Here is a 27617-nt window from a genome sequence, read left to right on the forward strand (position 1 = left end):
ATTTAGGTGCAATCCGTCCTTCTTGTACAGGTCACTTCTACCCCAAAAGAGATTCCAATGATCCAAAAATGTGAATCCTTCTCCCATAGACCAGCTCCTCAGCCATGCATTCATCTGCTCTATCCTCCTATACCTGTCCTCACTAGCTCGTAGCACTGGGAGTAATCCAGATATTACTACCCTTGAGGACCTTCTTTTTAAATTTCTGCCTAACTCTCTGTAATCTCTATTCAGAATCTCAACCTTTTCCCTTCCTATATGGTAGGTTTCGATGTGGACAATGACCTCTTGCTAGCCCTTCTCCCCCGTGAGAACATTCTGCACCCTCTCTGAGACCTCCTTGATCCTGGCACCAGGGAAACAACACACCATTCTGCTACTTCTCTGCTGGCCACAGAAACATCTGTCTGTACCTCGGACTCCAGAATCCCCTAACACAATTGATCTCTTGGAAGCTGACGTACCCCTCATTGCATTAGGGCCAGTCTCAATACCAGAAACGTGGCTGTTCATGCTATGTTCCCCTGAGAATCCATCACCCCCTACATTTTCCAAAACAGCATACCTGTTTGAAATGGGTATATCCACAAAAGACCCCTGCCCTAGGTGCTTACCTCATTACCCTTCCTGAAGTTAACCCATCTATGAGACTGTATCTGAGACTTTCCCCCCTTCCTATAACTGCCATCCATCACATACTGTTGCTGTTGCAAATTTCTCATCGCTTCTAACTGTCTGTCCAACCAATCCATTCGATCTGATAAGATTCGCATCCAACAGCATTTATGGCAGATTTAATCCGCAGTAACCCTTAATCTTTCCCCTCTCACCCTAAACCTATGCCCTCTAGTTCTGGACTCCCCAACCCCAGTTAAAAGACTTTGTCTATTTATCTTATCCATGCCCCTTATGATTTTATAAACCTCTATGAGGTCACCCCTCAGCCTTCGATCCTTCAGGGAAAACAGCTCCAGCCTATTCAGCCTCTCCCTGTAGCTCAAATCCTCCAAACCTGGCAACATCCTTGTAAATCTTTTCTGAATTCTTTTAAGTTTCACAACATCCTTCTGAAAGGAAGGAGACCAGAATTGCATGCAATATTCCAAAAGTGGCCTAACCAATGTCCTGTACAGCTGCAACATGACCTCCCAACTCCTGTAGTCAATACTCTGCCTTCTTCACTATCCTATCTACCTGCAACTCCACTTTCAAGGAGCTATGAACCTGCACTCCAAGGTCTCTTTGTTTAGCAACACTTCTGAGGACCTTACCATTAAATGTATAAGTCCTGCTAAGATTTGCTTTCCCAAAATGCAGCACTTCACATTTATCTAAATTAAACTCCATCTGCTTCTCAGCCCATTGGCCCATCTGATCAATATCCCGTTATAATCTGAGGTAACCTTCTTTGCTGTCCACTACGCCTCCAATTTTAGTGTCATCTGCAAACTTACTAACTATACCTCCTAGATTCATTTCCAAATCATTCATATAAATGACGAAAATTAGTAGATCCAGCAACAATCCTTGTGGCTCTCCACTGGTCACAGGCCTCCAGTCTGAAAAGCAACTCTCCACCACCACACTCTGTCTTCTACCTTCGAGCCAGTTCTGTATCCAAATGGCTAGTTCTCCCTGTATTCCATGAGATTTAACCTTGCTAACCAGTGTCACATGGGAAACCTTGTCGAACACCTTACTGAAGTCCATATAGATCACGTCAACCACTTTGCCCTCATCAATTCTCTTTGTGAAGAGCTTCAGACACTGTAGCACATTCAGGAGTGGGAGAGTTACCTGGCTGCTCTGTTTCAGGAGGCGGTCACACCTGGTAGATTATGTACAACAAATTTGGTCAGTGGCCAGGCACAGCAGCCACTGTAAGTGAGGCAGGTAAAGGATCCTGTGTTCAGGAACAGAGGAGCTTCAGCTCTTGGCCTTGTCAAACAGCTACAAGTTACTTGATCCCTGTGTGGATGAGGAGGGGATCAAGTTGTAGGGAGGGGGACTCAGCTGACCACGGCACTGTGGCACAGGAGGACATTCAAGAGGGGCTAGCAAAAAGACAGGTGGTAGTTGTAGGGGATTACATGATTAGGAGAATAGCTAGAATCCTTTGTAAGCAGGATAGAGAGTACCACATGGTGTGTTGCCTGCCGGTGCCAGGATGAGGGACATCTCTGACCACCTTGAAAGGGTGTTGGAGACAGAGTGGGAGGATCCAGTTGTTATGGTCCACGTTGGGCATTCTAGGAAAGAGGACATGTTTAGGGATTATCAGGAACTCGGACCTGATTATTAAAGAACAGGTCCTCAAGGGTTAAAATCTCTGGATTACTGCTTGAGGCATGTACAAATCGTGAGAGGAAAATCATATGGGTATATGAACAGAAAGGGTTTGGAGGGATATGAGCCAGGTGCTAGCAGGTGGGACTAGATTGAGTTGGACCGAAGGGTCTGTTTCCGTGCTGTACATCTCTATGACTCTATGATTCTATTTGTCCAGTGGCACTTCTGCATACCTGTTAGATTCCATCTTTGGATTTCCTTTTATTTCAAACACAGATATTCATCCTTATTATATCATCTTTCTTTTCTCAATAGAATATATGTTTGTTGAGAATTACAAAATAAATGTTTGCTCTCTTTCTCCAATGCCTTACCTTTTCTCAGTCAACCTCAGCCGACTCGCTTCATACCTTTGCTGTAGATTTATAACTTTAAATTCAAACACAAGTTTCTCACACCCAAACTGAATTCTATAATGTTTCAAGCACTATTTCTCAAGGGATCCCTTACTGTGGGATCATAAGTTAACCCTGTCTCATTACAGTTCTGTGGTTCTACAATGTATTATTCTAAACACTGTCCCAAATACACATTACGACCATGGCCTTAATGCTATGATTGCAAATTTGGTTTGTCTAATTCATGTGAAGATTAAAATCACCCATGATATCTTGCATGCCTTCAGTATATTTTGATTTATACTCTGTCCCACACCAAGATGGCGTTGAGGAGTTATAAAATGCTACCACCAGTGACTTATTTTGTTTATTTCTTAATTAAACCCAAATCAATTCTACATTTCTTAATTAAACCCAAATCAATTCTACATATTCATCTTCTGAGTGACGATCATTTCTCACCATTGTTGTGATCTCATCTTCATATGTACATGGTGGACACCCACTGATATCGCTAACAAAGAAGAAGCCAAATTCAATATTCCTGCAATTAGACAGTGGCAACTTCTACTGGTGATGGCCTTGTGGTATTTTCGTTGAATTGCCAATCCAGAGACCAAGGTAATGTTCTAGACACATTGGTTTGAATCACTTCATGACAGATGTTAGAATTTGAAATCAATAAAAATCAGGAATTAAGAGTCTAATGATGACCCTTAATCTATTGTTGATTATCAAGAACATCCCACCTGGTTCACTAATTGCTGCTCTTACCTTGACTGGCCGACATGTGACTCCAGACTCACAGCCATGCAGCTGACTCTTAACAATTAGGAATGCAATAAATACTGGCCTAGCCAGTGATACCTTCATTGCATGAATGGATTTTTCAAAAGCGGAAGAAGTGGAAGCCATGATCTAAAGTAGCAGAGAGGACTGCTATCTTTAAAATGGCAGTAAACATTCTCTGTCACTCAATTGACCTGGACAAGAGGTGAGAGGTCAGAAGGCTAGGAGAGTATCCCTGTGTGGGGGTTCACAACTGTCTAATTGTTCAGCTGGACATCCTCCATTCTCATCACCTCAGTGCCCCTAATTTCAGCCGGATGCCAGAAGGGGGATTTAAATCCATCATGACATTTCCTAAAAATGGGTTGTCTAGGCTTAATTCTATATAAAGTAGCAAGACCTTACTTTACAAAAACAATACCTGAAGGAATCCATACACAAAACTGACTTAATGTATTTCCTTGGAAATTATTCCAAATGTGAAGTTAGTGTGGAGTTCCTGAGCTGGGATATTTGGAGAATAATTTCAAAAAAAAGTGATTTAATTCTTTAATTTGTTAAATAAAATTCAGCAGTGGCAATACGTAATTTATTAAGTACCAGCCAATGCTACCTTTTCCTCCAAAGGCATACATTGACTGACATTGGGAAAGGATGGTTATTTATAATTAAGTTACTGTAGGGGAAGTGTAGGGGATTACTGGAATAATTTATTGGACCCATAGTTTATTGATGAACTTATAAGAGTCAGTCAAAGGAGACTTATAATTTATTTATTATTGTGCCCCCAAGGGTATAGGAGGACTTTAATTAACTTAGATGGAAAGCTTCAAAGAAAGATTGTAGGAAGTAATTTAGAGGTGAACATTATACCACGGCCAGTGTGAGGCTGAAGGAGAATTTTATTTTTAACTTACTTAACTGTCTAAAAGCAGACAATTATTGAAAAGGATTTGAGTCCTAAGGTAGCACCACTTGAATTGATCCAAAAGAAGGAAGACTATATTGAAGACACAATAATGAGTTCAGTAACAACAGCAATGCCCAATAGATTCCAAGGCATTGAGTAAGACTAGCAACAACTATGAGTCAGGCAGTGGCCACTATAGGGTTCACCGCCAGAATAAAAGTGCATCAGGTTATAGGAGTCACTTCATGCTTCAAGAATTTATTTTGCTAATATAAGGAAATTGAGCCAAACAACCTCACATATGTGATAGAAAAATCATATGGCATGAACTGATCCACTTTGTATTCTAACAATTCACTAAATATTTGAAGAGGTTTTGTGGCTCATTTGTTGGTGCTGGGGTTTGTGGCATTGGAAGGAACTTTTATGATGTCATACAGCATAGAAACAGTCTCTTCAGCCTACCATACCTATACCGACCAATGCCAAACTACGTTAATACCATTTACCTGCGCTTGGTCCATAGCCTCCTATGCCGTGGCATTTAAAGTGCTCATCCAGATGCTTCTTAAATGTTGTGAGAGTATCTGTCTCCACCACCATGTCAGGCAGCATGTTCCATATTTTTTACCAACCTCTGAATGAAAAAGCATTTCTCAGATCTCCTCTAAACTACATACTCCTGACTGTAAACTTATACCTTCTGGCCTTAGACATGGCTGCCAAGGGGAAAAGATTCTATGCCTCTCATAATTTTGTATACCTCAATCAGATCCTCCCTCAGCTTCCTCTGTTCCAAGGAAAATAAACAGACTATCCAGTCTCTCTCCTCATAATTGAGACTTTGCATCTCAAGTAACATCCTGGTGAATCTCCTCTGCAGCCTGTTCAGTGTAGCCATGTGACCAGACTGCAAGAGGTATTCCACCTGTGACCTAACCAACGTTTTACAAAGTTGGAACAAAATGTAGTTCAACAGGCTTGACAATCAGCTTGCTAGTTCTTCCAACACCTCCCCCATTCCCAAAAGGAAAGAGAGTGAAGATTTTAAACAAGCTATTCAACTTTTTTTGGAGCTGCTTGTTTTATTTCGCAGGAACAGGAAATGTTTGTTATCAGGATAACGGGAAATGATATGCACCCAGAATCAATGCAGGTTTCCTTCTTGCCAGCAACATTCTTTATAACTGCAAATAATAGAAAAGAGCGCAGGCAAATATGCCATGTTCATCTTTCCAGCAGAACTGGAAAACCTCGACCCCATAGAAATCCCACGGTGTTCAGGGTTAACCGAGTGAATAGCAAGCCCTCTCTAAATCAACATTACCACAATCTGGAATAAAGAGATTGTACACCACTGGTCTCCCTGCTATAGGAATGATGTTGTGAAACTTGAAAGGGTTCAGAAAAGATTTCAAGCATGTTTCTGGGGGAGGGTTTGAGTTATAGGGAGAAGCTGAATAGGCTGGGGCTATTTTCCCTGGAATATCAAGGTTGAGGGGTGACCTTATAGACGTTTTTAAAATCATGAGGGGCATGGATAGGGTGAACAGCCATTCTTCTTCCCAGAATAGGGGAGTTCAAAATTAGAGGGCATAAGTTTAAGGTGAGAGGGGAAAGATTTAAAAGGCACATAAAGGGGAAAAGTTTTCATGCAGAGGGTGGTGCATGTATGGAATGAGCTGCCAGAGGAGGCTGGTACAATTACTACATTTTAAAGGCAGCTGGATAGGTAAATAAATAGGCAGAGTTTAAAGGAATAAGGGCCAATGCTGGCAAATGGGACTAGATTAATTTAGGATATCTGGTCAGCATGGATGAGTTGGACCAAAGGATCTGTTTCTGTGCTGTACATCTCTATGGCTCTATAAAAGCTTTTCCCACATTGAAGTAGTGTAGTGACCAGTTTATTGAACATCTTGATGGCATTAAAATAATCTGCACATATTGTTAATTAAATCCTTCCTTTAAAAATCCATTTAATCATGACCAGTTAGACAGTTAAGTTTGAAATACGAATGTGAAAAGCAGGTTCATTAGTATCTCTGAAAACAAAAGATAATATAATATTTCAGATGAACTCTTCCAGCCTTTCCTGCTTGCACTCAGATTTCCAGCATTTGCAGTTTCCTTTTTTAACTCATTGGATACTAAGTAGATTTCTCCAAATTGATTTGGTCAATTGCACTGAAGAATACAACAAATCTGAGAGAGCCACGCAACAACTGGAGGTTTCCTGGTGAGAGACATAAGGGTTGGAAAAGTTCAATTAAAATAAGCCTATCAGCCTAAATAATTTATCTGTTAATGCTTCCATCATCGGGCCTGAATACATTTTAGAAATATACATTTGCTCACTGTCATACCTCTTCGGATTTTATTCTGAGATTCAGCAGGACCTCTCATCCAAAGTGGACTTTTTTAATTGAATATTTCATTAAAATATACTCTAATGTCACACTGGGGGAGCAAGCTGGAAATCAATTCTCTCTATTCTGAGAGTCATCATAGAAGTTAAAGATGTTTTTAAAATCCTACTAATAGATTCCCCAATTTACCTGGTTTTCAGACGCAGATTGACAGAAAACATTGACTAGGCTTCGATATGCAATCAGAATTTCAAGTTAGTAGATTCAAGTTACAGGTAAACAATTATAAACAGATAGCATGTAACTCTACTAGTCAAAACTGTAACCCTTTATAAACTCCCCTTATAGATATATATATAGATTGGAAAAAAATGGATACTATGGATGGAAGGAAAGATTAGTAAAGCAGTTCAGTGGTTCCTGTTCATGAGATCTGCTGAGATGGCCCTTGTGCTGATCAGAATGCTGCTTTTCAGTGTTCCTTCTCCAGATGATTTCATTGCTTTGCAGAGGCACTGGGTGACTGCTTCACACTTATAAATACCTGGATTTTATTAATTAAAAGTCACAGTTACGCTAACTGTGGAAGGAAAAGTAAACTGGCTTACTTCAGGCTTAAAGTGGCTTTTACTGCAGAAAGCAGAGAAAGCTCCTGTGCTAATGGAGACCTGATGGATTCTTCCTATCTGAACTAGTCTGACTCAAGGTTGAGATACAGACAGACTAAACTTACACCTTTAATGCATTGTCTGAGCTGAGATGTCACCTTTTTTTTTAATACCGATAAAATCTTAAGTTGTCTCAGGACTGTGATTTGAAAGAAGTTCTGGGATTTACATATTAATCAATCGAAACCCATATCCCCATTCTAAGTGATTAACGGCTTAACAGCAATCTAGGTTGGTTCAAAACATTGCATCAGTTGTATGACACTTTGATCTTTTACAATAAATTCTGTGTCCTATGATCCTAGATTAGTGGTGCTGGAAGAGCACAGCAGTTCAGGCAGCATCCAAGGAGCTTCGAAATCGACATTTCGGGCAAAAGCCCGTTCCTGATGAAGGGCTTTTGCCGGAAATGTCGATTTCAAAGCTCCTTGGATGCTGCCTGAACTGCTGTGCTCTTCCAGCACCACTAATCCAGAATCTGGTTTCCAGCATCTGCAGTCATTGTTTTTACCTCATCCTATGATCCTACCCCACTAGCTACCTGACGATGGAGCAGCACTCCAAAACCTTGTACTTTCAAATAAACCTGTTGGTCTATAACCTGTTGTTATGTGATTTTCAACTTTGTCCACCCCAGTCCAACACTGGCACTTCCACATCTTCCTATCTTGTTCACAGCCCTAAACTGTTCAGCTATCTGAGAGGCAATCACAGATTGTTGGCAGGCAAAATGTCATTGATAACTGAGCTTTAGACCAATAATTGTTGGTGAAATATCCATTTGTACACAGCCATGGCTCCAGCTCATCTTCTTTTTTGCTTGAACCTATATAATCAGTACCTACAATGGGTGTCATGGTTATATTATTTCAAAAGCATGTAGTGATCCTTCGGCAAACCTAAAATAGTTTTTTTCCTATTTCAGCCCTCAATTAAAAATAGAGACACCATCTTTACAATGTCATGATCCACAGGTTATGACCATCATGCTGCACATGGTGAGGCAATGGTCCCGTGGTATTATTGCCAGACTATTCTCCAGAAACACAGGTAATGTTCTGGGGACCTGGGGATAGTAGAATTTGAATTCAATAAAAAACTGGCATTAAGAATCCAAAGATGAGAATAAAACCATTGATTCATTAATGTCCCTCTAGGGAGAGAAATCTGCTATCATTACCATTTGACTCAAGACCTACAGCAATGTGTGGTTGACTCGTAACTGCCCTCTGAAATGACCTAGCAAGCAATTCAATTATCACAATACAAAGAATACAATACAAAGAAATGAATCGACCTAGGCACCAGAAACAACATCCACAAAAACAGCCTTGTTAGCCCTGCAAAATTCTCGTTAGTAATATCTTGAGGCTAATGCCAAAATTGGTAGAGCTGTCTTACAGACTAGTCAAATAGCAGCCTTGCATATTCTTACTCACACTGCCACATCTTAATGATCCAGACTTCACCATCTCTGCCCCAACGGCAGGACAGGCCTAGTAGTAATGCTGGTGGCATGCAAGTAGTCCAGAGTTGCAGCTGGTATATAATCAGGAGGGAGTTGCCCTTGGAGTTCTCAACATTGCCTCTGGACACCATAAAGTCTCATGACATCAGCTCGAACATGGACAAGGACACCTCCTGCTGGTGATCATGTATTGCTCTTCCTCAGCATCAGGTAAAACTCAAGAAAGTGAGATGTTAATCAGGTGAAACTGCAACACAGGACTATTTGCATGCTAAACGGCATTAACAGAAAGTGATAGACCGAGTTAAGCAGTCCGGCCACATGCAATCGTGAATGCTAAGGACAATTAAACAACTTACCGCAGGAGCAGGCTGTAAAAATAGTCCCATCCTCAATGACAGGGTAGCTTGGCACATCAGTGGAAATCACAAGTCTGAAGCATTCACAACAATCAATTAGAAGTATCAAGCAGATGATCCATCTCGTCTTCCTCCTGAAAACCCCAGCATCACAGATGCTAGGCTTCAACCAATTCAATTTACTCCACGTGACATCAAAAAATGTTACAAGGCATTGGATATTGCAAAGGCTATGAGCCCTGACAACAGTATTTCTGAAGATTTCCACTCCCAAAATGGCTGCACCCCTCACCAAGCTAATGCTACAGATCCAACACTGGCATCTACCTGACAATGGGTAAAATTGTCCAGGTACACAAATCGAACCCTACCAACTAACAACCCATCAATCTACTCTTGATTGTCAGCAAAGTGATGGAAAGTGTTAACAAGGGAGCTGAATTCCACAGATGAAGTGAGAGTGATAACAGGGCTGCATTTGGCTGAGTGTGGCATCAAGGAGCCCTAGCAAAACTGGATTCAATGGGAATCAAGGGGAAACTCTCTGTTGAGTGATATCATGTCTAGCACTTAGGAAGATGGGTGTGGTTGCTGGAAGTCAGTCATCTCAGTTCCAGGACATATCTATAAGAGTTCCTCAGAATAGTGTCCAAGGCCAAAACATCTTCAGCTGCTTCATCAATGACCTTCCTTTCATTGTAAGGTCAGAAGTGAGGATGTATGATGATAAATGCACAATGTTTAACAGCATTCATGACTCCTCAGAAACTAAATTACCATCTCCAATAAGAGACAACCCTTTGATATACAGTGACATTACCTTCACTGAAAAGCCCATTATCAACATTCTAGACTGGAAGCTGTAGCCATATAAAGACAGTGGCCATATAAATAGTGGCTACAAGAGCAGATCAGAGGCCAGAAATACTGTAGTGAGTGTAACTCACCTCCTGACTTTCCAAAGCTTATCCACCATCTGCAAGGCACAATTCAGGAGTGTGATGGAACCTGGGCAGTTCCAACAACACTCAGGAATGTTGACAGCGTCCAGGACAAAGCAGCCCACTTGATTGGCATCATATCCACAAGCATCCACTCCCTCCACCACCAATGCTCAGTAGCAGCAGTGGGTACCATCCACAAGATGCACTGCAGAAATTCACCTAATCTCCTTATACAGCAGCTTCCAAAGTCACAACCATTTCCAACTAAGACAAGCGAGCAGATACATGGGAACACCACCACCTGCAAGTTCTTCTCCAAGTCAGTCACCATCCTGACTTAGAAATACACTACCTGTCCTTCAATGACATTGGGACAAAATCCTGAAATTCCATCCCTTGTGGGTGTATATAATGGCAATGCATTGCAATAGTTCAAGAATATAGCTCATCACCACCTCCTCAAGGGAAACTAGGGATGGGCAATAAACCTAGCCCAGCCAGCAATATGTATCTCTCATGAGTGAATTTAAAAAAACATGGATTGCTTATGCAATGTAAGCCATGGCTATGAGACAAGGCACAGACTTTAAATCATTGATTTATACTAAAATCATTTACATATGCTTGAGGACATAATTTGTTACCTGTATTCTTCAATAATTACTGACCTCCAGATGAAGTAGATTTTGAAGGCAGATAGATAGCAAATTCCTGCCTCACAGAAGAAAATCAGTGATCAAGCTCTTCACACTTTGCATGCAGCCACAGTCATTTTGTGACCTTATTATGCATTGACTTCCAATCTGATATGACAAGGTTCAAGGTTCCAACATTGAACCTGGAGCTCTTGTGGTATAGTGGTAGCATCCCTACCTCCAAGCCCAAAGGTCTAGGTTCAAGTCCCATCTGCATCAGAGCTGCATAAGTAACATCCTTGAACAGATTGATTACAAATATCGCTGACATTGAATTTGCATGAGTGACTTGTAGCCTCCACCTAGGAAACAAATTTCCCCAATTCTTTACATTCCATTTTGTATTGCTATGCCTATGGCCTCAATGATCATTCAGCTTCCACCCATTTTGGTTGAGACGCTTTACATCATTGGTAATTTTTCTGCATTAACCCCAAATTCCATGACTCAATAGGCTCCTATGAACTTGCTGCTCCTATACCAACCGCGTGTAGAGACTGAGTAACTGTGACAGCCTGAACCACCCTCGCAAATCTGAGTCCCCTCCCATTAACTATGAATTCCCATTAACTATCTGTAAATGCCTCCAATCAATGTTACTATTCCCTCAATTGCCACATACAATGATAGAATCCCTACATGTGGAAACAGGCAATTTGGCCTAATAAGTCCAAACCAATGATCTGAAGAGTAACTCACACAGACCCATTCCCCTACCTTATTACTCTACATTTACCCCTGACTAATGCATCTAACCTACACTGTGGACAATTTAGCAAGGCCAATTCACCTAAATTGCATATTTTTGGATTGAGGGAGGAAACCCATGCATACATGGGGAGAATGTGCAAAGTTCACACAGACAGTCGCCTGAGGCTGGATTTAAAGCTGGGTCCCTGGTGCTGTGAGGCAGTGCTAACCATTGAGCCACCATGCCGCCCCATGGGAATGAAGGCCATTGCCAGACTTGATCTGCCTTCTTTCCTCAAGATGCCATGTACTGTCCCTGATAAGTCCCTTAACTATCAGTGATCAAGCCCCATAAATGACTATGGCTGACTCTCTGGACTGATCTCTCAACAACACCTGGACTGATCAACATGTAATTACCAGACAGTTTGCATTTGTCCTCAGATTGGAAAAGAATGGAATTCTGGACTTATGTGGGACTAATCTCCTGACTAACCGTGGCAAAACCTCTGACTGGAAGCAGGCCAACCCCTTGACTGACTGTGGCAGTATCCCTTAACTGACTGAAGTCCACTTTCATCCCACTAAGCACTTGTCCCCTTTGACTTTCACATATGACTGTCTTCTTTAAGCACATGTAGCATATTTGTCATGAAAACTGCTGGCACATACTGTAGTTCTAACGTTGATATGCCTCCAACGACAAGTCTACCCACTCTGACAGATATTTTTACTCTCAGTGCTCCCTGCTGTCATAAACTGCCTGCCTCTCCTGCACTAAGAAGCAAACTAAGATGTAGAGGCTTCCACCTCTAAGAAAACATCAAAGATCTTAATTCCATGTGCGTGCTAAAAATCTTGTGTGGGTATAAAACATACTGGGCTATCCCTCAGCAGAAACCAACAAGAATGTAAGCCCAGGCTGGCCTTCAGCTCTGAGGTACGTACATGATGCCCTGAATTAGTGACTGTCAGTGAGCCAAGAGAAAGTATGATATTGTTGTCAAGCTGGTGCTTTGCTTATGCCAAGTTGACTGAATGGACAGTCCAGGAAAAGTTTTTGCATTAACTATGGAGGTACCTTGTGCAGAAGAAGTGGTTCAATGTAAAAAATCTAGATGGCTTGCACAGCCATTCTGGGAGTTGTAGTGGGTGCTAGAGAGTTATGTCATCAGGAATTAATTCTATTTTACCACTTGAGTTTCTGCACCATCAAATTTCTCTATTGCAGAGAACAAATTTGGAAGTGTGATATCAATACTGTGAGTTGGACTGACAACGAGATGTAAGTGCATGGAAGTAAGCTTCCCACGATCTGACAGTGAGATTCTGAAATGCCCAACGAAAGCGTGAGGAAATAATCAGAACAGATTTTTTTGCTCAACATCAACATTTTGCTCTTTGGATTCTCGCTCAATTGAATCATCTTGCTCGTCATCATTCTTGCCACTTCACAGGGAAGAAACTTCTGACCAGAAACCCAAATATTGCTGTCAGAAATACATTGCTCTATGAGTCATAGAGTCATACAACATGGAAACAGACCTTTTGACCCAACTCATCCATGCCAACCAGCTTTCTTCAACTGAACTAGTCCCATTAGCTTGCATTTGGTCCATATCCCTCTAAACCTTTCCTATCCATGTACTTATCCAAACGTCTTTTAAATGCTGTAATTGTACTCACCTCCACCACTTCCTCTGGCAGCTCATTCCACATACACAACAATCTTTGTGTTAATAAGTTGCCCCTCAGGTCCCTTTTAAATATTTCCCCTCGCACCTTAAACCTATGACCTCTAGTTTGGACTCTCCCACTCTGGGGAGAAGATCTTGGCTATTCATTTTATCTAAACCTTTCATGATTTTATAAACCTCCTTAAGGTCATCCCTTAGCCTCCTAGGTTCCAGGGAAAGAAATCCCAGCCTATCCAGCCTCTCCTTGTAACTCAAACCCTCCAGTTTTGGTAACATTCTTGTAAATCTTTTTTTGCACCCTTTCCAGTTTAATAATATCCTTCCTATAACAGGGCAACCAGAATTGTATGCAGTACGACAAATGTGGCCTCACCAATGTCTTGTATAACATGACGTCCCAACTCCTGTACCCAATATTCTGACTGATGATGGCGAGCATGCTAAATGCCTTCTTCACCATTTTGAAGAAGCTATGTAACTGCACTCCTAGATCTCTCTGTTTGACAGCATTTCCCTGGGCCCTACTATTAATTGTGTAAGTCCTGCCGTGGTTTGTCCTACCAAAATACAACACCTCACTAATTCCACACTAAAATGGCTAAAAGGTTGAGGCTGGCACAGATAGGAATAAACAACAGTTTAAATACATTAAAATGTAATTAACTGATTACTATCCTCTCTAGCAATGAAAATGTCATTTTTCAAACTTAGTATCACATTCCTTCAGAAGAAAATTAGTTTTGGCAATTTTCAAATACTTAAAAATTGTATTAACTTTTTTTCACTCTATTAATTCTATGTGTTTCCCTTTTCTATTTTGCTATCTGTATATCATTTCAATCATGCTCATATTTTCTAAATTTGCATTGCATGGTAGAGACTCAATGAAAACTCTTCAATGTGGATTGCTGAAGAGGTGCCCTGCTCCTTGGCCAGCTCTCAGACTTCACAGGTCCCCTGTTGAGACTGACGTTCTGGATCAGACACCAGTTTACAGCCAGCTTATTTCCTGAAATCTGTTTGTTGTCATCAAGCTCAACAACAAGCATTGTTCCTTTATCTCTGCTCCTCTAAGTCTGAGAAGACTGAATAAACTGGGATAGAAAAAAATCCCCCTTTCTTTACTACTGACTACAAAACCCTGCAATCATAAATTGGGACAACTTGCTGTGATTTTTTTCTAAGAAATAATTTTAAAACTTACAATTTTTAGTGTTTTCCAGGGTGTCTGATTTTTTTCAAGCCAATCAAGCAGACGTTGTTGCAATGTAGTCAATATGTACTGTGCACAGTAAACTCGCGTAAACATCAATATGGTAGCTACATTTTGTTTGATGTTGAGGAATGAAGTATTGGTCAAGACATCGAGGATACCACCCCTGCTCTTCTTTCAAATGTTGCCGTGGATTCTTTAAAAAATGTTAGAATTACTTAGCACATCCAGGATAGAGCGAAATAGAGATACCACTTCAAGGTTTATCATCTCATACTGAAGACCAGAATTCCTTCAGGACTGCAATTGAGTGTCAGCCTTTATTTCTCAAGCCCGAATGTGGGACTTAGACTCCGGTACCTTATGATTGGGAGGCGATTGGGCTACCGACCGAACCACATATAACATAATAATAAGTGCATGTTAAAATTAATACTACTAACGTTTATTTCATGAAGTCCTCTAATGTGGTACTCATTCCTAACAGGTCAGAGCAAATAATAATACTTCCAAAGTAAAATATCGCAATTGTGGTAAACCAGAAGTTAGAGAAGGCTGTTTACATTGAGTAGGAAGATGCAGAGAGAGCAACCTCTGGGCGGGGAGTTGGGGGGAAGAGATCATATGACCTTTCGGCGACATTGTAACATTCTGGTTGCTACGGTCACGGCTTGGCGTTGCTATGGTGATATTCCGGCAGTTGCACGGAAAACATTTGGTGAAGTGGTGGATTTAGGCGACGATCGCCCGCCCTCGGCTCCAGACACAGGCCAGCCGATCTTGGCGACTGCAGGTAATGGTTGGTGTGTCTGCAGTGCCTCTGGCTGAGGGGTCCTTGCTTCCCTGCAGAGAACGGGGCCAGCCATAGGCACTCAGGGAGCGAGTCTGGGGAAATAATGACAGGCTGTTTTCAGAAGAAATATCGTTGCTTACCTAATATCATGGGTGGTCTAACCTTGCGATTTCTCAAGCAGAAGTCGGAAAGTGGCACCCATTGAACCACACAGACCTCGAGAGACCCTAGATAAGCTCTGTACCCAGATGATACTACGAATTAGAGATGGGGGACGCGAACAACTGATTCGCATACGGTACTTCTTGGGCGAAGGAGGGACAATAACCTTGCCTCAAATTGTTGCCCATCAACTTCTGCTGCAATTGTGTGTGTATGATTATTGGGCCGTGAAGTTCCCCTTGCTCGATCCTCATTAAGCTTTGCAATTCACACCTAGCCAGCCCTCACAGACTGTAATGCAATAATTACGAAAGAAACTCTTTTCTGGTGACATTGATTTATTTAACTTCTCTGCATTTCTTATTTCCTATTATAAATTCTCCTGTCTTTGCCTGTAATAGACCCACATTCCACATTCAAATCTTTTCCGATTTAATTACCTAGAGAAGGTTTTACAAACGGTTTTTAAGTTTTTTTTGCTATTTTACATTTATATTCAATTATTTCTTTATCAGTCTCTTGCCCTTCTTTGCACAATTCTAAAATCCTTACTTTTTTTTCATTAGGAGGACAACTTTATATGCCTCCTCTTTTCATCTAATGCTATCTAATGCTAACTTCCCTTGTCAGCCACAGCTCTCTAGTTTTTCTCCTGTTAGGTAATTGTGCATCTATTGAAAACCAAGCATCATTCCTTCGGATATTAGCTATTGCCTATCCACTGCCAAACGTCAGAATATATTTCTCCAATCCACCACAATCAACTTGCTTCTCTTAATTTGTGCTTGTCTGCATCCAAGATGGTGGAGGCCGGTACAATTACAACATTTAAAAGGCATCTGGACGGGTACATGATTAGGAAGGCTTTAGAGGGATATGGGCCAAGTGCTGTCAAATGGGACTAGATTAATTTAGGATACCTGATCGGAATGGACAAGTTGGACCAAAGGGCCTGTTTCTGCGCTGTACATCTTTATAACGCTATGGCTCTAACTACACGTTTTTCAAACTTAACAGAACATTTTGTCATACTATGATAATTATTCCTGAAAGGTTCTTTTACAACAAGATTGTTAAACTATTAATTATTAAATAATCATTGCATAATTCTAGATATAAAATAGCTAGCGCCCTAGTCAGTGCCTTTGGTTAACTATCTCAAACTCTTTTCTATTAATCGTTCAAGATATTGATCCAGAAAATGTGGCACAGAATGGGCTTTCCATACAGCCAAACTTTGACTGTTGTTGGAGTTTCACTCATCAGGCTGTGGAATGAATTCCATCACCTTCTCTGGATCATCAATTCAGGAATGGTTAAAAGGAGGCTTTTTGGCCTGTGGTATCTGCTTTGGCCCTCAGAAGGAACAATTCAACTTGAACCATTTTCCCTGCTCAGATACTGATCCAATTTCCTTTTACAAACTTCAACTGACCTTGCCTCTAGCTCCCCTGAGGCAGTGTACTCTAGATCCAAAATACTCACTGTGAAGAAATGTTTTCCTCGTGTGAGCATAGCTTCTTTTGTCAATTACTTTAAATCCATGCCTTTTGATTCTTGATCCTTCCATTAATGGGAACAGTTCCTCTGTATCTCTTCTGTCGAGGCTAGTGAGGATGTTGAACACTTGTATCAAATTTCCTCTCAAAATTCTATTTTCCAAAGAAACTATCCCAATTTCTCAAATCTTTTTGAGTAACTAAAATTTATTTTCTGGAACTATTCATGTGAATTCTTTCTGCAACCTCTCTAGAGTCTTAAACCCAATGCCCCAAATTGAACACAATACCCTAGTTAAGGCTGACCTAGTGTTTTATACAGGTTTAACATAATTAACTTGCGGTTGTTATGCCCTGTTTAGAAAGCCAAGGGGGACATGTACTTTATTAAGCACTCCCTTAACCTATCCTACTGCCTTCAATGATTAATGTATTTAGATATCCAGATCTCCCTGATCCTGCAACCCTTTTGGAATTATACCTCTAACTCTTGATATTTTGTTTTATGATGTTTCTAAGCACCATTATGTTACAGGTATTGCACAATTATGGATTATAAACTTAATATCCTTTTCGGAGGAAAATCTACTGACCTTACATGGTTTGGCCCATATGTGGCTTTAGTCCCTCAACTTGAATGGCTCTGCTGACCTTGAGGGGGTCTGGCAAGCCAAGTAGTAGCATCAACTCTCCACAAAGGTTGTCACATGAAGGCTACATTTCAAGAATGCCCAACACTACCTTCTCAGGCAACTGAGAATGAATGTTTCCCAGTGACAGTCAAATCCTGAAAATGAATTTCTAGCAAATGAATTTGACCAAGTTAATAAGTGTATCTTTTATATTTCTTTACAGACTCAAGACATAATTAATTTACTTAAGGTATATATTACACAATTTGACATGACAGAAACATGAGGATAGAATTGGAAAGGAATGACACTTTATTTTTTTCTCGCTGAAACAAAACAAGATTTAGCAATGTTGCCATGAAATCAAATTACCACTGAAGCAGCAGTTGTGCTCACATAAAACATGTTTGTAACATGTTTCTTAGAATTCAAGCCTTGTGTGCAAGAACTCTGATTATCAGTGTTAATAGCACTATAGCACAAACATGGTTTGCAGCTATATTTCTTATTTTTTGATCAACCTGTTCCAGACTTGTTCCAACACACGTCAGGGACATTGGACTTGAACTCGGATCTGCTGGCTCAGAGATAACAACATGACCGCTGAGTCTCAAGATCCTGAAGAACTCAGCTTGTTCGGTTGCATTGTGACTCATGTGTGGGGCAGGAGGCAATTTAACTACAGCCTTTCACCCCAGTACACTATCATTGCACCACATGAGTCTCTTGCAACTGCTTTCTGTTTATTTGTATTATCTCTGTTTTTTACCATAAATTGTAGTGAATCTTAATGAGCACAGTTCCACTCTGCCCGCCCAGAGTGTGACTCAGACTGGTTATTAAGTCAAGCTAGGTTCTGTACCTAAGCTTGATTTTTACATGCATTACATTCATTCTTTCTAAGAAGGACAAACCAGGAAAGGACTAAGGCTGATTTTAACTTTTCCCTTAACTGACCAGGGACACAAGATCAGTTGTAAAACATTGATTATTTTGTTGCTGAGCTGATCTAAGTAAATTATCAGAGATAAAAACTGAATGCAAGTCCATAATGCCTGCATGGCACAGCGTGAACAGTTGGAGGAGCATTATGTTTTACACCTATCTGGCAAAGTGGAAAATTGTTCAATGTTTGTATCATCTGAAATCAGCAGGACAAACCCAACCAGGCCAATTACAGCCCCTTTAGTCTCCTCTCACTGATCAGCAAAGTGATGGAAGAGTTTGTCAGCAGTACTATCAAATGGGACTTGTAAAAGAATAATGAACTCATTGATGCTCAGTTTGGGCTCTGCCAGGGCCACTCTGCTCCTGACCTCACTACAGCTTTGATTGAAAGATGGATAAAAGAGCTGAATTCCAGAGTTGAGCTTGAGAGTGACTGCCCTTGACATCAAAGCCACATTTCACTGACTGTGGCGTCAAGGTAACCTAGCCCTAGCAAAATTGGAGTCAATAGGAGTATCCTCTGGTTGCTGTCACACCCAGTTCAAAGGAATATGATTGTGGTTGTTCAAAGTCAACCATCAGCATAACTCTGCAGGAGATGATCAGGACAGTGACATCAGCCCAACCATTTTCAGTGGTACATAAATGACCTTCCCTCCATCATAAAATTAGAACCGGGAATGTTCAATGATGAGTGCACAATGTGCAACACTTTTCTCAACATCTTCAATACTCCAGTAATCCATGCCCAAATGCAGCAAGACTTGGACAACATCCAAGCTTGATTAGCTGCAAGTAATGTTCGTGCCACATATATGATCAACTCCAGCAAAAGAGAATCTAACCATAGCCTTTTGACATTCAGTAAATTTATCATAATTGAATCCCCCAATATCAACACTTGAATCCTAGGGGTTACCATTGATCAAAAAGTGAACTGGAACCAGCCATACAAATATTGTGGCTACAATAGCAGGTCTGGCAGCAGGTGAGTAACACACGTCCTGTCTCCGCAATGACAGTCTATCATTTATGAAACACAAGTCATGAGTATGAAGGAATACTTTATACTTGCTAGTTTGAAAAACACTCAAAAGTTTGACATCTGATCTGGCACAAATATGACTGACACCCCATCCACCACCTTCAACATTCACTCTCTTCACCAATGGTAGACAATGCCAGTGGTGTGTAACAAGATTTACTGCAGCAACCTCAACTAGGCTTCTCCAGCAGCAACTTACAAACTGACAAACTGTACCATCTAGAAAGACAAGGGGATCAGGTGCATGATTACGCCACCACTTCCAAGATCTCCTCAAAGTTACTTATTATCCAGACTCAGAACTCTATCTCCATTCCTGCACTGTTTCTGGGTCAAAAAACTGACACTTTCTTCCTTGTGGGTGCTTGCATGGGTGAGAAGTAGTGAAAATAATGTAAAATCAGGTCCAGAAATAATTAAAAGGAGGAAAGAATGGCTGGATTCAGAAGGAAATTAAGGTATTTTTAAAAATTGTTATAATGTTGCATCTTTGTGTCAACTGGTAGCATTCAAGATAATTGTTAGCATTTCTTACCTCTGATTCACAAGGCTCCAGGTTCAAATTTTATTCCAGAGCCTGAATGCAAAAATCAAGGCAAGCACCCCAGTGCAGTACTGAGGAAAAACGGCACTCGACCATAAAGACCAAAAGATATAGGAGCAGAACTAGCCCATCGAGTCTCCCCATAACCTTTGATCCCCTTACTAATCAAGAACCTATCTATCTTTGAATTAAATACACTCAACGTCTTAATCTCCGCACCCTTCTGCAGCAATGAGTTCTACAAATGTAACTGTCAGTGATGCTATCTTTCACTTGAAATGTTAAACCGAGACCCCATTTTCTTGATCAGCTGGATGTAAAAGAGTCAAAAAGTTTGGCGCTGGAAAAGCACAGCTGGTCAGGCAATATTGGAGGAACAGCAAAGTCAGGAATGTGATTCCTGATGAAGAGCTTATGCTTGAAATGTCGACTGTCCTGCTCCTTGGATGCTGCCTGACCGGCTGTGCTTTTCCAGCGTCACACTTTTTGACTCTAATCTTCAGCATCTGCAGTCCTCACTTTCTCCTGGATTTAAAAGAGTCAAAGCACTATTTTGAAGAAGAGAATGGAGTTATATTTGGTATCCTGACAAACTTTTATTTTTTGTTCAACATGGCAAAAACAGATTTTCTGAGAATTATCACCTATGTACAAAATTAATGTGTTCAACATCAATCATGACTGCTCAGATACTGAAGAAATTTGTGATCATATGTAGCAAAACCTGGACAATATTCAGGCTTGTGCTAAGAAGAGCCAAGTAACATTGACAGAAAGAAACTAACTACCTTCCTTTGGCACTCCCTTAAATTACCATTACTACGATAATATCACTGGACTGGTAGCCCACAGATCCAGAGTAATCCAGACTCTTCTGAAGAAGATCACTGGACTCAAAACATTAACTCTGATTTCTCTCCACAGATGCTGGCTGACCTGCTGAGTTTCTCCAGCATTTTCTGTTTTTGAACAGAATGTGAACCTTCCTTTGCAAGGACAAAAGAGAGAGATAAGGCAATGGGGGCCTCATTGGTGCCTGTGGCTGTTCTAAGTGAGAAGTTGCATGGAACAGTACTGTCAGATTCCATCCAGTATTAGAGCTGTCAATGTGGTTAAGGGATCAGTAAATATCCTGGAAAACTTTCCTCTTGTGGTCAGGAGTACACATGAACACTCGGGCTGCTCAATTGGGGAGTAGCCACAGCTTGTGATTTTGCCTGTGGTATGTTGTTCATTTGCATGGTGATGATGACCAATGAGCAGACACAGGCACAGGATAAATCCTTCAAGTGAGCAACAGATTTTATAGCATGACGCAACCATTATTATGGAAGTCTGAGGTCAACAGACGGAGAGGCAGAGGCATAGAATCCAAGGCAGGAATGCCCCACAGTTTACAGATGCAGCTGTTGAAGTTATGTTGGAAGCAACTCATAAGAGGCAAGAGGTCTTGTTCCTGGAGAGTGGCACGTGATGACTAATAAACTAGGCTTGACTGAAAGTGACGGAAACTGACAGTAATTGCAGTGTTGTCCAGAGGTCCAGGGTGCAGTACTGAACCCTATGGTCAGGTGCAACTCTACAGCTAACAGTGGAGCTGTAGACTTGCACCTGACCATAGGGTTCAGTACTGCACCCTGGACCTCTGGACAACACTGCAATTACTGTCAGTTTCCGTCACTTTCAGTCAAGCCTAGTTTATTAGTCATCACGTGCCACTCTCCAGGAACAAGACCTCTTGCCTCTTATGAGTTGCTTCCAACATAACTTCAACAGCTGCATCTGTAAACTGTGGGGCATTCCTGCCTTGGATTCTATGCCTCTGCCTCTCCGTCTGTTGACCTCAGACTTCCATAATAATGGTTGCGTCATGCTATAAAATCTGTTGCTCACTTGAAGGATTTATCCTGTGCCTATGTCTGCTCATTGGTCATCATCACCATGCAAATGAACAACATACCACAGGCAAAATCACAAGCTGTGGCTACTCCCCAATCCCCAGTTCCCAGGGATCATGACAGAGAAAGAATTTGAGCTCCTGACCCTACGTAGAATATCCTGCCTGCAGAGCCAAACAGCCTGCCTCCATTCAGACATGAAGAATGATATATTAAGTGAGGGGCTAGAAGATTACGAGGATTCCTTGTCCCATACGCCAGGATGTTCCACTGTATTCAGGCTCTTGGCCCAGGGCTTGTTCACGTCTGTCTGCTTTTCTTGTTTATTTCCCTTTTTACTTTTGCTCTGTTTTCTTCTTCTTGTTTTTCTCTTTACAACCCTCTTACAGCATTACTCACCATCAAACCAGCAGACAAGGGGGGTACAGTGGTAATTTGGCACACTGACCTCTACAATGCTGAAGCCAGGTGCCAACTCGAAGAAATACTGGCCTCATTCCTGATGAAGGGCTTTTGCCTGAAATGTTGATTTTCTTGCTCATCGGATACTGCCTGACCTGCTGCCTGACCTGACGTGAATAACTTGTAAACAAACCTAACATCTTCAATCTGATCCATACATAGCACTACACTAATCTTCACTCTAATCTCCGGCATCTGCAGTACCCACTTTCGCCTCTTACATCATTATTGGCAGGGTGAGAGTGGGACCAGCCTGCAAAACATGTGCGACAGAGTTGGCTCTTCCCAACAATTGATGGTGGCATCGGCAGCAGGAGAGGCAATGGGTCTTCCTGTGGGGAATTGGTTAGGACTGGGCCACGCACTGCCCCAGATCCATGGCCAGTTCCAGCTCTGGCGCTGAGTTTGCAGAGGCTGTAGCACCAGGGGTGGAGGAGCCTGGAGCAAGGACCCCAGCAACTGATGATCGATGGTAGCATCTGGAGGAGCGTCAGAGGCATGGCAGGAGGCATGAGATTAGGCCCATGGCTCCAGCTCAGACACAGCGTTGCAGGAATGATGGCAAGTGTGGAGGTGGGCCCGTAACCGAGACCCTCAAGCCCATTATACGGCTACCAAGCAGCAAACGCAAGAATAGCAGAGGATAACAAGAAGAAGAGGGAAAGATGAACTCTGCAGTAAAATCTTGCATTTTATTAAATGTTTCAAGACGGCGCCAGAGCATGGCGACACTTTGCATTTTGCACATGAAAGAAACATTTCATTGTATTTTTATATCCATGTGACAATAAATCTATATCTAATCTCATATAGATGAGTAGGGGACAAAATAAAGGAGAAGTTTGAAACAAAAATAACATTTTCAGTGATTAACAGAGAACATAAAGTACCTTTCATATCAATGGGAAGATTGATCATGTTTGTTTTCATCTCAGAATATAGAATACAGCTATGAATTAATACTATGAATTGTTGGTGACCTCCACTAAAACTTCATCTTGATTTTGAAAAAGGTAGATAACAATTTTCAAGTCTTGAGAAGAAAGAAGAAATTTGTAAAGTTACAATCTAATAATTTTCAATGCAACATCTCTTCAATAACGATTGTAAGACCTCTCTACTTCATTAAAGACAGAAGACCTCAAGGTACAATGAGGCCTAATGGCTCCATTGATAGCATTCCTGCTACTGAACAGGATTGCTCTGATTCCCAAGTCTCATTCCACAATATGTTGCAGTAGAAGGAGTGTCCACATGGCTCTGTAGAAGCTATTAATGAGTCTGGAGAATTCTTCCAGCATTCTGCAAATGGAGTGTACAGAAATACAAAACAAAGGTGAGCATTTGCTTAAGTTTTTGACATTTCATTCAATATAGACTCTTGACTGGTGCCTACAGTTTAGGCTGTAGCAGTTTTCAGGACTGTAGAAAAAGCAGATCTATGTTTCAATTACATCTAGAGACACAGTATTTTATTTTAGCGTAACCAGCTCAGCAGAAAACCAATAGGTTTTCACTTTGCTCAAATGTTCCTTTCCAGTATGGTGGAATACATGCAGGAAGAATGCTTGTCTTTAAGCAAAGATGAAAGTGAAATAAAGGATTAAATACACAGCTAGAGAAATGGTTCTTGTTACTAGTTCCATTTCTGGAACTGGTGTACAGAAAGGATGAGCTTCATTTGAACAAACCTAGAACAATGCCCTTATTAGGAAAGTTACTAGTGCCAGGGATTCACGTATCAGTGGAATCAAACTGGGGTGTAGGGACTCTGGAATATGAAACCCTGTATCCTGAATCTGCAATCTCTAGTAATTTTTATTCATTCACAGACTCCTCGTAGCCAAAATATGTATATTGCTAGTTAAGTTCAGTTTCTGGTCAATGGTAACTGCAAAGATATTGATTATTTTAGAATTCAGTGGTGGTAATGCCATTGGATATCATGGGAAGATGGTGGGATTTGTTCTTGTTGGAGATGGTCATTTCCGGGCACTTATGTGGTGTGAACATTAGCTGTCACTTATTAACCCAAGCCTGAATATTGTCCAAGTCTTGCTTGATTTTAACGTGGATTACTTCAGAATCTGAGGAGTTACAAATGGTGCTGAACATTGTGCAATCATCAGAGAACGTCCCCACTTCTGACTTAATGATGGAGGGAAGGTCATTGATGAAGCAGCTGAAGATGGTTAGGGCAGGACACTATATGCTCCAGAGGTTTGCGCAGGCTAATTAGAAAATATCTATTCTAAGGAACTCCTGCAGTGATGTTCTATGGCTACATGATTGATCTCCAATACCCATAACCATTTTCCTTTGTGCTAATTGTAACTTCAGCCTGTGACAAGTTCTCTCTCTAATTCTCACTGACTCCAGTTTTGCTCGGCCTGTAAGGCACACTTGGTCAACAGCTGTCTTGAGGTCAAAGGCATTCACTATTCACTTCCCGTCTTGAGTTCAGCTCTTTTTCCCTTGCTTGGATCAAGGCTGTATGAAGGTCACGAGCTGAATGGCCCTAATGTAACTCAACTGAATATCAGTGAACAGGTTTTTGTTGAGTAAGTGCTGCTAGCACTGTCAATGACACCTTCAAACACTTTGCTGATGATTAAGAATAAAATAATGGGATGGTAATTGTCAACTGGAATTGTCCTGCTTTTTGTGCATTGAACATACCTGGGCAATTTTTCACATAGTTGGGTAGGTGATAGCATTGTAACAATATTGCAACAGCTTACTTATGAAGGGTGAAGCTTGCTATCGTGTTAAAGTCTTAAGTAGCATTGCCAGAATGATGTCAGGACTCATAGACTTTGATGCATCCAGTGCTTTAAGTTGTTTACTGAAATCACATATTTGACTCAAATTAGCTGAATGCTGGCGTCTGTGATCCTCATTATTCATTTGGTACTTCTGGTTGAGGATTGGTGCAAATGCTTCAGACTTGCCTTTTTTTCACTGGAGTGCTGAGAAACCTCATCATTGAGGATTGGGATATTCAGGGAGTTGTTTAATTAATCACTGCCATTCTCAACTGAACGTAGCAGGACTGCAGAGCTTGGATTTAATCTATTGGTTGCAAATCACTTTGTTCTGTCAATCACTTTCTGCTAAGATGTGGAAGTGCTGGTGTTGGACTGGGGTCGACAAAGTTAAAATTCACACAGCACCAGGTTATAATCCAACAGGTTTATTTGGAAGTACTAGCTTTCAGAGCGCTGTTCCTTCATCAGGTAGTCATGGAGCAGGATCATAAGATTCAGAATTTATAGCAAAAGTTTACAGTGTCATGCAACTGAAAACGATATATTGAACAAACCTAGATTGCTGTTAAATCTTTAGAATGGGTTGCAGGTTTTGATTAATTAATATAAATCCCAGAACTTCTTTTAAGTAACATTCTTGACACAGTCAATACAGGCAGTCAATCCATATAACATTTTATAAGTTCCTACTTTGGAAATAGAACCAATCTGATTCAAGATTGGGATACAGACAGACTCTAACCTTACACCTTTAATGCATTGTTTGAGCTGAGATGTCATTTTTTAAAATAAGTCACAACCTGGTATTGTGTGATTTTTAACTCTTTGCTAATGCTGTGTTGCAGCTTTATCAGATTGACACCTCATTTGTTTTTACTAATGCCTGATGCTGCTCCAGGCATGTCCTCCTGCCCTTTTCATTGAGCCAGGGTTGATCTCTTGGCTTTTTGGTAATAGTAGAATATGGGATATGCCGACCTATGCATTGGAATATAAGACTTCCAATTGCCCATAGCCGGCAACAGCCTCGCTTCACTTGGAGGTCGCCACTGATGATGTTACCTAGCCAGGTAATGAAACGTCTGGATATCAAACCTACAGCTCAGCGAGCAAACCTACACGCTGCCCATAGATCCTCAGGGATGCCAAGTCTTGAGTTACTGGATCTGTTTGAAGTCTATCTTATTTAGCATGGTGATGGGGTCACAACACGATGTAAGGTATTCTCAGTGAAGGCAGCTCTTTCATAAGGTCCCTCACTTTTATCAATATAGATATGGGTAGATGCATCTGCACCAGGCAGATTTTTGAGAATGAGGTCAAGTATATTTTTCCCCCCTTTTAGTTCCCTCACCACCTGCTGCATACCCAGTCTAGCAGCGATGTCCTTTAGGACCCGACCAGCTTGATCAGTAGTGCTGCTGGTGAGTCACTCTGAATTGAAATTCCTGACTCAGAATACATTCTGTATCCTTGCTCTCGACAGTGCATCCTCCAAGCAGTGTTCACATGGAGGAGTACTGAATCATCAGCCATGTAGGGTAGGCGAGATGGTAATGATTAGGTTTCCATGCTTGTATTTGATCTAATGCTGTGAGATGGGGTCCAGTGTCAATATTAAGGACTCTCAAGGCAACTCCCTCCTGTCTGTGTACCATTGTCCAATCACCTCTGGAGGGGTTCTGTCTTGTTGATGGTATAGTGTTGTCTGGGACAATACCTGCAAGGAATAATTCCATGAGTATGATTTTTATCAGGCTGTTGTTTGACTGGTTTGAGGGATAGCTCTTTCAAGTTTAGAACAAGCTCCCACGTGTTTATGGGGAGGACTTTGCAGGATCAACAGGGCTGCGTGTCAATGTTAGTTTAAGTGCCTTGGTTAATATCAGGTGACCTACTCAACGTTGGTCTGGCCCCTGGTTTAAAAAGGAGAATTCTGAATGCATATCAGATTTACCTGCATGCACTGAGAATCATTTCATAGACAGACAACAGAGATCACAGTAGAATCCATTGCCATTTTTCAGAGAAATTGTCAACAAATATTTAATGCAATGTAGCTGTCCCTACCCCTAATGTGGCACCTTGGAAATCTGCTCCCATTCCTTTGAAAGAGATACCTTATCAGTCAGTGCATCCAAAGTGAATGCTTTGACCACAAGCTTGATCCTATCACTTTTTCTGTTGTTTTCAGAAACAGCAGCCAGAGAACAAGAAATTATCCAGTGTAGAAATAGGCCCTCTGGGAGTTGGAGCTCTGCATTACTCAGAATATTCAGTACTCTGTCTTGTTAGTAATATTACTTTAAAGAATTTCACCCGGTAGGTGGAGTTAACCTCTTCAAAATGCAACATAACAGCAGATAGAAATACTACC

General features: G+C 41.2%; 2 protein-coding genes across 5 annotated transcripts in view; one reads left to right on the forward strand and one right to left on the reverse strand.

Annotated features, from left to right (window-relative positions):
• LOC122551613 (activin receptor type-1-like) overlaps positions 1–14692 on the reverse strand; it is a 165838-nt gene extending 151146 nt beyond the window's left edge. Inside the window, exon 1 of the mRNA XM_087989072.1 lies at positions 14481–14692. The gene's annotated coding sequence lies outside the window, so the exon portion shown is untranslated. The remainder of the gene's footprint in view (positions 1–14480) is intronic.
• Positions 14693–15156: 464 nt separating this feature from the next.
• cunh7orf57 (chromosome unknown C7orf57 homolog) overlaps positions 15157–27617 on the forward strand; it is a 78139-nt gene continuing 65678 nt past the window's right edge. For 3 of the 4 annotated variants that reach the window (XM_087988619.1, XM_043693799.2, XM_087988621.1), the window contains exon 1: positions 15157–15282. The gene's annotated coding sequence lies outside the window, so the exon portion shown is untranslated. The remainder of the gene's footprint in view (positions 15283–27617) is intronic. The other variant, XM_087988620.1, reaches the window with a different exon arrangement.

The sequence above is a fragment of the Chiloscyllium plagiosum genome, unplaced genomic scaffold (genome assembly GCF_037043375.1).
Source record: "Chiloscyllium plagiosum isolate Xiang-an unplaced genomic scaffold, Cpla_swu_hap1 HiC_scaffold_7, whole genome shotgun sequence".
Lineage (NCBI taxonomy): Eukaryota > Metazoa > Chordata > Chondrichthyes > Orectolobiformes > Hemiscylliidae > Chiloscyllium > Chiloscyllium plagiosum.